This window comes from Globicephala melas, chromosome 5 (assembly GCF_963455315.2).
Source record: "Globicephala melas chromosome 5, mGloMel1.2, whole genome shotgun sequence".
NCBI lineage: Eukaryota > Metazoa > Chordata > Mammalia > Artiodactyla > Delphinidae > Globicephala > Globicephala melas.
The window spans coordinates 103,137,824-103,149,983 of record NC_083318.1 but is presented as its reverse complement, the minus strand read 5'-3'; the positions used below and the strand labels follow the sequence as shown (position 1 = coordinate 103,149,983).

The following is a 12,160-nucleotide window of genomic DNA, read 5'->3' as shown; positions in this document are numbered from 1 at the left end:
TAGAAAGGGTTTTTAAATTTTTGTTTCACTTGTTTACTTGATTCTTTGCGTATGATGCACCATCATTTGAGTCATCAATATAGTTACTGGTTTCTTTTTCCTCTTTTAGAAACAAATTAGTTTCAAATGACAGTCTCTTTTTTTGATAACACCCAAATGTAATTGTGTATCACATAGTATAATATTAAAAAATTAAAAATATTATTTAATAAAATATTATTCTTTACTGCATGTTGTTACTGTTAACCAGCTACTGCATACAAATATGGCATCTGTGCAAAAACCTTAGCTTATGACAAGTATATGGTGATGATCCAGCCCAGGTTTTTTTGTTTTCAACATTTGCTATATTGCTGTATATGATGCGATGCCTCAAGTATTTGCACCCTCCCTTCCTTTTTTGTTTCTGAACTACTGTGAAACTTGGGTTGGTACTGCAAACAGTGATGTCATTTAGTCTTTCGTTGACTTGGTTAATGATTTATATATCAGTTCAACTTTCCCATTAGCTCAGGATAATTAAAGAAAGTATTTTAACACCTATTTTTTTATGGCATAAAATAAAAGTCTCAACTTATTAAATAACACAGAAAACTAAGCCTTATTCTATAAATATCTTTTTCATTTACAAAGTATGTTCATGATGTAGAAGTTCTATCTTTATAACTGGTAAAAAATTCAATATGGATGTAATGATATCTGATTGTTTTTGTATGATTTTGGAAACAAGCCTATCTCATTCATTCAAGAAATACTTACTGAGAGCCCACCCTGTGCCAGCAACTAAGGATACAAGTTGTATAAGAGAGACAAAGCAGCTAATTGAAGCCAAAGATGCTTATAACTCTTTAAAAATTAAATACCATACTTCAGTCAGTGGTTCTTAAAGTGTGGTACCTGGACCAGCAGCACTGGTATCACCTAAGAGTTTGTTAGAAATGCAAATGCTCAGGTCTCAACTCAAGCCTATGAATCAGAACCTCTGAGAGTGGGGCCCACCTTCAGTCTGTTTTACAAGCCCTCTGGGGGATTACCACTGCTTTGGAAGGTTGAGATTGATCTCTTCCAACACCAAGGATATAAGAAGACAATTTTTCTAGAGGCAGAGGTCCTAGGAATAGAATTTACAAAAAAGTGTTCTAAGGAATAATCAGAATTGCACATTCAGGGTCATCAAATGACTAAGATATAAGAAGTTCTTGTTATTGAAGAAGAAATGATAGTAGGAATTATTAAAAATTCTAACTTTAATGAGAATTTGACTGTGCTTTTCTTCTTAGAGTGGATTAGGTCCCTTGTCTTATCCAAGCCTTTGGCATGAGATTCCTTGTGCCATTAAATAGCTTATAGGCAAAGAAAATTATGTTTGCATTCCAGTTCTATGCTCACCAGTCAGTACTGCTCTTTAATTTTTCTCGTTTAAAAAAAAAATCTCATCTATTAGGGAAATTCCTACGTGGTTCTGTTCGGTTCCATTTTATCAGAAGCGTGAAGCTTTTCTTCATGTCCTACCTCACAAAAAGGGTCCATTTCTCCGTTTAGGGCAAAGTGTGCAGTGTAGGGCCACCCAGGGTTGGCTCCTTTTAGCTTCTTGGTGTTCCTTCAGATGGTCCTGTTCTTCCCTCCTACTTCTGAGGCCTCAGCCCTTCCTTCTTTTTTAGTTAGTCACTACTGAACTTTCTTCTCTGCTTCCCACAAATATGGCCTTAACTAATCTTTAGGAGCAGGAAGAAAAAAAGTGTGCATTGCAACCGAATTTTCTGTTTTGCATTTCCGTTAATACTTTTTTTTTTTGATAATCAACTTCCAAATTTTATGCTTATCTTTTTCTATTTCCATCAGTTTCCCGACATAGTTAACATGAACAGGAAAATCTTTTCAGTAAATTAAGCAACTGAAGACTCAAGTGAAATCTCAAAGGTCTTGAAGAACTCTGGCAAGTCACATATATCCCATGTTGCTTTTGGTTTCTCACCTCTTCTTTGCTTCAAACCCCCAGGCAAGTTTCTTCTTTTTTTCAGCAGCCCATGAATTTTCAGCATCCTTTTTGGCTTTTACAAAGTTGTGGCAGGCAATCACTTTGGCAATTTTTGCACCAAGCTCTCGAGTAGCTACCTGATTGCTGAGTTCCTCAGCCTTCTCAATGTTCCACTCTTCCACAGCCTGGTCTATGCTCTTTTCAAGGCCCGACTTTGCAATTTTTTTCCTTTTAACAGGGGAGTCAAACCTATCGCTGACTCCAAAATACTGAGTAAGCTCCTTCCACTGGGTTTCACTTGAGGACTGTTCACTTTGAGATTCTTCATTCTTCAATTTACCTTTTCTGGAGCGTTTTCTTTTTTTCTTTCTGGATCTTGAAGTTGAGGTTTTCTGTTCAGAATGTTTTGTATGCAGTTCTTGAAATTTATTCCACATATTTAAGGGAATTCCAGAGAGACACTCTTCATATGCATTTACATTTGCTTCTGCTTCAGTTTTTGGTCCATCTGTAGGGATATCTGAGACCTCTGTGTTTGTAATGGTCCCATCTTCTTTACCTTCTTGTAAGTTAAGTTCAGAGCTCTCTACTGTGGCTTCATCATCAGAATTCAACTCAACATCACTTTAATTTAGGCCAGGAGGTAGCAGCCCACTCCACATCTTTTCTGCGGTCCATAGCTGGCCGTCCAGCAGCCATCTTAAGACCCCTGTTAATACTTTGAGTCTTTGTTTTGGTTTCTGTGTTGATCAGGGGAGGGCAAAAATAGTCTTTGGGTTATTAGTAAGAGAGAAAAGGAGGAAGGAAATGCTGAGAACATACAACTAGTAATATGAAGATATATATTGATGCCAGAAGGTATAATACGAAGAGATACATTATATCATATTTTTCTATTTCTTTTGTGTCATAATAGACAAATAATATACATTGGAGCCAGAGTTATTTTTCTAAACTATTCATTTGACAAATATTCTTTGAGCACTTACTATGTGCCAGAAACTGCAGTAGATGTTAGGGAGACAGTGGTGAACACAGGGAAAAATATCTTTGCCCTCATGAAGGTTATAGTGTAGTGAGCAAAACTGACCAAATACCTCCCCCCAAAACACATACATTAAAAGTAGAGCAAGTTAGATGGTGAAAAATTTTATGGTGAAATATAAAGCAGGGAAGGAGATTATGTCGGTCGGAGAATATGGGTTTACATGGGATAGCCAGGGAGGCCCTCCGTGAGAAGGGGATGTTTGAGCACAGACTTGAGGGAGTGAGGGAGCAAGTCAGACAGAATCTGGACAGTGTTCTCCAGGCAGAGGGAGCAGTCAGCACAAAGTCTCTGAGGCCTGGGGCAAGAGGGGAAAGTAGTAGGTGAAATCCCATGGACCTCACAGGTTAGTGAAGTTTTCGACTTTTTTTTTTTAAATTTAATTTATTTTTTATACAGCAGGTTCTTATTAGTCATACACTTTATACACATCAGTGTATACATGTCAATCCCAATCTTCCAATTAATCACACCACCACCACCACCCCCTGCCGCTTTCCCTGCTTGGTGTCCATACGTTTGTTCTCTACATCTGTGTCTCAATTTCTGCCCTGCAAACCGGTTCATCTGTACCATTTTTCTAGATTCCACATATATGTGTTAATATACGATATTTGTTTTTCTCTTTATGACTTACTTCACTGTGTATGATAGTCTCTAGATCCATCCACGTCTCTACAAATGACCCAATTTTTTCCTTTTTATGGCTGAGTAATATTCCATTATATATATGTACCACATCTTTATCCATTCATCTGTCAATAGAGTTTTTGACATTCATTCTTTGAAATTTCTCATTTCAAAGGTTCAATTTTTCATAATCAGGAGTTTCATTCATATATTTTTTAAAGGCTAGGGACATGTGTTCACTTTATTTGTTTATTTATTTATTTAAATTGGCTGCACTGCTTGCAGGATCTTAGCTCCCCAACCAGGGATCAAACGCAGGCCCCGGGCAGTGGAATCACAGAGTCCTAACCACTGGACTGCCAGGGAACTCCCCAGGTTGTTTTCTTTTTCTTTTTCTTTTTTTAAACATCTTTATTGAAGCATAATTGCTTTACATTGCTGTGTTAGTTGCTGCTGTATAACAAAGTGAATCAGCATTACATATACATATATCCCCATATCCCCTCCCACTTGCATCTCCCTCCCACCCTCCCTATCCCACCCCTCTAGGTGGTCACAAAGCACCGAGCTGATCTCGCTGTGCTATGTGGCTGCTTCCCACTAGCTATCTATTTTACATTTGGTAGTGTATATATGTCCATGCCACTCTCTCACTTCATCCCAGCTTACCCTTCCCCTCCCCGTGTCCTCAAGTCCGTTCCCTACGTCTATGTCCTTATACCTGAACTGCCCCTATGTTTTTTAGAACCTTTTTTTTTAGATTCCATATATATTTGTTAGCATACGGTATTTGTTTTTCTCTTTCTGACTTACTTCACTCTGTATGACAGACTCCAAGTCCATCTACCTCATTACAAATACTCAATTTTGTAAATTTTTATGGCTGAGTAGTATTCCATTGTATATATGTGCCACATCTTCTTTATCCATTCATCTGTCAATGGACACGTAGGTTGCTTCCCTGTCCTGGCTATTATAAATAGTGCTACAATGAACATTGTGGTACATGACTCTTTTTGAATTATGGTTTTTTCAGGGTATACACCCAGTAGTGGGATTGCTGGATTGTATGGTAGTTCTATTTGTAGTTTTTTAAGGAACCTCCATACTGTTTTCAATAGTGGCTGTATCAATTTACATTCCCACCAACAGTGCAAGAGGGTTCCCTTTCCTCCACCCTCTCTCCAGCATTTATTGTTGGTAGATATTTTGATGATGGACATTCTGACCAGTGTGACATGATAACTCATTGTAGTTTTGATTTGCATTTCTCTAATGATTAGTGATGTTGAGCATCCTTTCAGTCTGTATATCTTCTTTGGAGAAATGTCTATTTAGATCTTGTGCCCATTTTTGGATTGGGTTGTTCGTTATTTTGAGCTGCATGAGCTGCTTGTAAATTTTGGAGATTAATCTTTTGTCAGTTGCTTCATTTGCAAATATTTTCTTCCATTCTGAGGGTTGTCTTTTCCTCTTGTTCATTGTCTCCTTTGCTGTGCAAAAGCTTTTAAGTTTCATTAGGTCCCATTTGTTTATTTTTGTTTTTATTTCCATTTCTCTAGGAGATGGGTCAAAAAGGATCTTGCTGTGATTTATGTCATAGAGTGTTCTGCCTATGTTTTCCTCTAAGAGTTTGATAGTTTCTGGCCTTACATTTAGGTCTTTAATCCATTTTGAGCTTATTTTTGTGTATGTTGTTAGGGAGTGTTCTAATTTCATTCTTTTACACATAGCTGCCCAGTTTTCCCAGAAAAGAGGCTGTCTTTTCTCCATTGTATATTCTTGCCTCCTTTATCAAAAATAAGGGGACCATATGTGCATGGATTTCTCTTTGGGCTTTCTATCCTGTTCCATTGATCTATATTTCTGTTTTTGTGACAGTACCATACTGTCTTGATTACTATAGCTTTGTAGTATAGTCTGAGTCAGGGAGCCTGATTCCTCCAGCTTAGTTTTTCTTTCCCAAAGATTGCTTTGGCTATTCAGGGTCTTACGTGTTACCATACACAATGTGAAATTTTTTGTTCTACTTCTGTGAAAAATGCCATCGGTAATATGATAGGGATTGCATTGAATCTGTAGATTGCTCTGGGTAGTATAGTCATTTTAACAATGTTGATTCTTCCAATCCAAGAACATGGCATATCTCTCCATCTGTTTGTATCATCTTTAACTTCTTTCATCAGTGTCTTATAGTTTTCTGCATACAGGTCTTTTGTGTCCTTAGGTAGGTTTATTCCTAGGTATTTTATTCTTTCTGTTGCAGTGGTAAATGGGAGTGTTTCTTTAATTCCTCTTTCAGATTTTTCATCATTAGTGTATAGGAATGCAAGAGATTTCTGTGCAGTAATTTTGTTTCCTGCTACTTTACCAAATTCATTGATTAGCTCTAGTAGTTTTCTGGTAGCGTCTTTAGGATTCTCTATGTATAGTATCATGTCATCTGCAAACAGTGACAGCTTTACTTCTTCTTTTCCGATTTGGATTCTCTACATTTCTTTCTCTTCTCTGATTGCTGTGGATAAAACTTCCAAAACTATGTTGAATAATAGCAGTGAGAGTGGGCAAACTTGTCTTGTTCCTGATCTTAGTGGAAATGGTTTCAGTTTTTCACCATTGAGAATGATGTTTGCTGTGTGTTTGTGATATATGGCCTTATTGTGCTGAGGTAAGTTCCCTTATGCCTACATTCTGGAGCGTTTTTATCATAAATGGGTGTTGAATTTTGTCAAAAGCTTTTTCTGCATCTATTGAGATGATCATATGGTTTTTATCCTTCACTTTGTTAATATGGTGTATCACATTGATTGATTTGCATATTTTGAAGAATCCTTGCATCCCTGGGATAAACCCCAATTAATCATGGTGTATAATCCTTTTAATGGGCTGCTTGATTCTGTTTGCTAGTATTATGTTGAGGATTTTTGCATCTATGATTATCAGTGTTATTGGCCTGTAGTTTTGTTTTTTTGTGACATCTTTGTCTGGTTTTGGTATCAGGGTGATGGTGACCTCATAGAATGAGTTTGGGAGTGTTCCTCTCTCTTCTATATTTTGGAAGAGTCTGAGAAGGATAGCTGTTGGCTTTTCTCTAAGTGTTTGATAGAATTTGCCTGTGAAGCCATCTGGTCCCAGGCTTTTGTTTGTTGGAAGATTTTTAATCACAGTTTCAATTTCAGTGCTTGTGATTAGTCTGTTTATATATTCTATTTCTTCCTGGTTCAGTCTCAGAAGGTTGTGCTTTTCTAAGATATTGTTCATTTCTTCCAGATTGTCCGTTTTATTGGCACATAATTGCTTGTAGTTATCCATCCTGATTCTTTGTATTTCTGCAGTGTTAGTTGTTACTTCTCTGTTTTCATTTCTAATTGTATTGATTTGAGTCTTTTTCCTTTTTTTCTTGATGAGTCTGGAAATAGTTTATCAATTTTGCTTATCTTCTCAAAGAACCAGCTTTTAGTTTTATTGATCTTTGCCATTGTTTCCTTCATTTCTTTTCTTTTTCCTTTTTTTTTTTTTTTTTTTGTTTGCATTTCACGGGCCTCTCACTGTTGTGGCCTCTCCCACTGCGGAGCACAGGCTCCAGTCGCGCAGGCTCAGAGGCCATGGCTCACGGGCCCAGCCGCTCTGTGGCATGTGGGATCTTCCCAGACCGGGGCATGAACCCGTGTCCCCCGCAACAGCAGGTGGACTCTCAACAACTGCGCCACCAGGGAAGCCCCCTTCATTTCTTTTTCATTTATTTCTGATCTGGTATTTATGATTTCTTTCCTTCTGCTAACTTTAGGGGTTTTTTTGTTCTTCTTTCTCCAGTTGCTTTAGGTGTAAGTTTAGGTTGTTTATTTGAGATTTTTCTTGTTTCTTGAGGCAGGAATGTATTTGTTATAAACTTCCCTCTTAGAACTGCTTTTTCTGCATCCCATAGGTTTTGGGTTGTTGTGTTTACATTGTCATTTCTTTCTAGGTATTTTTTGATTTCTTCTTTGATTTCTTCAGTGATCTCTTGGATATTTAGTAGCATATTGTTTAGCCTCCATGTGTTTTTATTTTTTACAGATTTTTTCTGTAATTTATATCTAGTCTCATAGCATTGTGGTCGGAAAAGACACTTGATACGATTTTAATTTTGTTAAATTTACCATGGCTTGATTTGTAACTCAAGGTATTATCTATCCTGGAGAATGTTCCATGAGCACTTGAGAAGAAAGTGTATTCTGTTGTTTTTGGATGGAATGTCTTATAAATAACAATTAAGTCTATCTTGTTTAATGTATCATTTAAAACTTGTGTTTCCTTATTTGTTTTCATTTTGGTTGATCTGTCCATCGGTGAAAGTGGGTTTAAAGTCCCCTACTATTATTGTGTTACTGTCGATTTCCCCTTTTATGGCTTTTAGCATTTGCCTTATGTATTGAGGTGCTCCTATGTTGGGTGCATAAATATTTAGAATTGTTATATCTCCTCTTGGGTTGATCTCTTGATCATTATGTAGTGTCCTTCTTTATCTCTTGTAATAGTGTTTATTTTAAATTCTATTTTGTCTGATATGAGTATTGCTACTCCAGTTTTCTTTTGATTTCCATTTGCATGGAATATCTTTTTCCATCCCCTCACTTTCAGTCTGTATGTGTCCCTAGGTCTGAAGTGGGTCTCTTGTAGACAGCATATATATGGGTCTTGTGTTTGTATCCATTCAGCCAGTCTATGTCTTTTGGTTGGAGCATTTAATCTGTTTACATTTAAGGTAATTATTGATATGTATGTTCCTATTACCATTTTCTTAATTGTTTTGGGTTTGTTATTGTAGGTCATTTCCTTCTGTTGTGTTTCCTGTGTAGACAAGTTCCTTTAGCATTTGTTGTAAAGCTGGTTTGGTGGTGCTAATTCTCTTAGCTTTTGCTTGTCTGTGAACATTTTAATTTACCTGTCAAATCTGAATGAGATCCTTGCTGGGTTGAGTAATCTTGGTTGTAGGTTTTCCCCTGTCATCGCTTTAATTATGTCTTACCACTCCCTCTGGCTTGTAGAGTTTGTGCTGAAAGATCAGCTGTTAACCATTTGGTGATTCCCTTTAGTGTTATTTGTTGCTTTTCCCTTGCTGCTTTTAATTTTTTTTTGTATTTAATTTTTGATAGTTTGATTGATATGTGTCTTACTCCTTGGATTTATACTGTATGGGACTCTCTGTGATTTCTTGACTTGATTGACTATTTCCTTTCCCATAGTAGGGAACTTTTCAACTGTAATCTCTTCAAATATTTTCTCATTCCCTTTCTTTTTCTCTTCTTCTTCTGGGGTCCCTATAATTCGAATGTTGGTGTGTTTAATGTTGTCCCAGAGGTCGCTGAGACTGTCTTCAATTCTGTTCATCCTTTTTTCTTTATTCTGCTCTGCAGTAGTTATTTCCACTATTTTATCTCCTAGGTCACTTCTCCATTCTTCTGCCTCAGGTATTCTGCTATTGTTTCCTTCTAGAGAATTTTTAGTTTCATTTATTGTGTTGTTCATATTTGTTTGTTTGCTCTTTAGTTCTTCTAGTTCCTTGTTAAACATTTCTTGTACTTCCCTCATTCTATTTCGAAGATTTTGGATCAACCGTACTATCATTACTCTGAATTCTTTTCAGGTGGACTGCCTATTTCCTCTTCATTTGTTTGGTCTGGTGGGTTTTTACCTTGTTCCTTCATCTGCTGCATTTTTCTCTGTCTTCTCATTTTGCTTAACTTACTTTTTTGGAGGGTCTCCTTTTTGCAGACTGCAGGTTCGTAGTTCCCATTGTTTTTGGTGTCTGCCCCCAGTGGGTGACATTGTTTCATTGGGTTGTGTAGGCTTCCTTATGGAGGGGACTGGTGCCTGTGTTCTGGTGCATGAGGCTGAATCTTGTCTTTTTGGTGGGCAGGACAGTGTCCAGTAGTGTGTTTTGGGCTGTTTGTGAAGTTAGTATGATTTTAAGCAGCCTCTCTGCTAATGGGTGGGGTTGTGTTCCTGTCTTAGTAGTTGTTTGGCATAAGGTGTCCAGCACTGGAGTTTGATGGTCCACTGCCTCAATTTGGGATGATTCGTTGTTTATTCAGGTATTCCATAGATGCAGGGTACATCAAGTTGATTGTGGAGATTTTATCCGCTGCTCTGGGGCTACATGGAGAAATTTCCCTTTCTATTCTTTGTTTGCACAGCTCCTGGGGTTCAGCTTTCGATCTGGCCCAGCCTCTGGTTAAGGTCACCTGACAACGTCTGTTCTTTGCTCAGACAGGACGGGGTTAAAGGAGCAGCTGATTAGGGGGTTCTGGCTCACTCAAGTTGAGGGGTGGGAGTGGTACGAAATGTAGGGTGAGCCTGCAGAGGCAGAGACCGGCGTGAGGTGCGCTGTGTGTTCTCCTGGGGAAGTTGTCCCTGGCTCACGGGACCCTGGCAGTGGCGGGCTGCACAGGCTCCCAGGAGGGGAAGTGTGGATAGTGACCTGTGCTTGCACACAGGCTTTTTGGTGGCTGCAGAAGCAGCCTTAGCATTTCAGGCCCGTCTCTGGTGTCCGCGCTGGTAGCTGTGGCTTGCGCCAGTCTCTGGAGCTTATTAGGTGGTGCTCTGAAACCCCTCTTCTCGCGCACCCCGAAACAATGATCCCTTGTCTCTTAGGCAGTTCCACACTTTTTCCTGGAGTCCCCTCAGGCTAGCTGTGGTGCACCTGCCCCCTTCAGGCTATGTTCACGCAGCCAACTCCAGTCATCTCCCTGGGATCTGACCTCCGAAGCTGGAGCCTCAGGTCCCAGCCCCCACCCGCCCCAGCGGATGAGCAGACAAGCCTCTCGGGCTGGTGAATGCTGGTCGGCACCAATCCTCTGTGCAGGAATCTCTCCACTTTGCCCTCTGCACCCCTGCTGATGTGCTCTCCTCTGTGGCTCCGAAGCTTCCCCCCACCCCCCATGTCCACCAGTGAAGGGGCTTCCTAGTGTATGGAAAATTTTCCTCCTTCACAGCTCCCTCCCAGAGGGGCAGGTCCCGTCCCTATTCTTTTGTCTCTGTTTTTTCTTTTGCCCCACCCAGGTACGTGGGGAGTTTCTTGCCTTTTGGGAAGTCTGAGGTCTTCTGCCACCGTTCAGTAGGTGTTCTATAGGAGCTGTTCAACATGTAGATGTATTTGTGGGGAGGAAGGTGATCTCCATGTCTTACTCTGCCGCCATCTTGAAGATCCTCCCCCAAGGTCTTTTTATATCTTCCATTTCTCTCGCCATTATGTACATACCTTTTCTATGTACTGGAGCACATTTATAAAATTCATAAAATCTGCCTTAAGGTCTTTGCCTACTAATTCCACCTTTTCTGCCATTCCTTGCCTGTTTCTATTGATTGATTTTTCTTCTCCTGCTTAGGAGTCATAGTTTTCTGCTCTGCATATCTGGTAATTCTTATTGGATACAGAATATTTTGAACATTGTGTTGTTTTATTCTTTGTTAATGTAGACATGAAAGCCAGGGAGATAGAAGTGTTGGGCCTGGTTTTAGCACGTGATTAGGCTACTTTGGATCATACTGACACTTTCAAATATTGCTTTTGTGCTTTATTTTGGTGGGTCCACAGCAGCCTTTAATTTAGGGATAATTTAACTGACTACACAGGTGATACCCTTCTGAGGATTCTATCCAAGTTCCATGGATTATCAACATTTTCCTCTCTGGCCCATGAAAAGACAAACTATTCCCAGCCTGGCTTGAGTTCTAATAATTTCTTCAGGTGGGTCTTTCCACAGTTGTGTGGAGTGTTAACCCAGTTGTGTGGTGATCAGCACCTGGCAAAGCCTCAAAGGGCTTTCTCTTCAGATTCCAGAGCTCTTTATCTGCAGCTTCCCCTTCCTGCTACCCTGTCCCAGGAATTCTAGCTGCCTCAGCCTCCCTGAACTCTCATCTCCTGCCCTGCAACAGACTGTGAGACCCTGAGCTTCCTTAGATTTTTCCTTCCCTGTGGCTCTAAAGCTGCCTCCAATAATTTGGCAATAATTTGGAGAAAATAAAAAGATCACTTCATTTGTTTTTCTTCTCTCATCGGTCACAGTCTTGCTCTGGCTGTTGTCCAATGTCAGAAAATACTTATTTTCACATATAGATCTTTTTTTTTTTCTTTTAAGCAGGAGAGCAGTACTCTTGGCTGTTAATCCCTCATGGGGAGAAACAGAAGTCCTAGTATAACTTCTGACTGCCAAACACATGGGCTAATTAAAAGCTTCTCAGACCCTAACCTGTTTATATTTATATGTGAACTCTGGCCCACACTTAAAAACCTATATACAGTGGAAGTATAAATTCTGCCATGGGTTTTGGGTTGGGTTATCGCAGAGTAAACCCAGAGACAGTGATTTAGGTGCAGAGTAATTCATTTGTCAGGCGATCCCAAGGAACACAAATGGAGGAGAGGGGGAAGGGAAAGACAACGCTAAACGGTGTGTTATCAATTCACTCACCAGATATAACAAAGGGCTCAGTCCTGCAGAGGAACTCGGGGAGATAGAATAGAT

At 39.4% G+C, this 12,160-nt stretch overlaps 1 protein-coding gene and 1 pseudogene across 13 annotated transcripts in view; one reads left to right on the top strand and one right to left on the bottom strand.

The window, feature by feature from the left end:
- MAPK10 (mitogen-activated protein kinase 10) overlaps positions 1–12,160 on the top strand; it is a 361,784-nt gene that overhangs the window by 52,424 nt on the left and 297,200 nt on the right. The gene's annotated exons all lie outside the window — the stretch shown is intronic.
- Positions 1,942–2,640, bottom strand: LOC115847310 (protein FAM204A pseudogene; annotated as a pseudogene).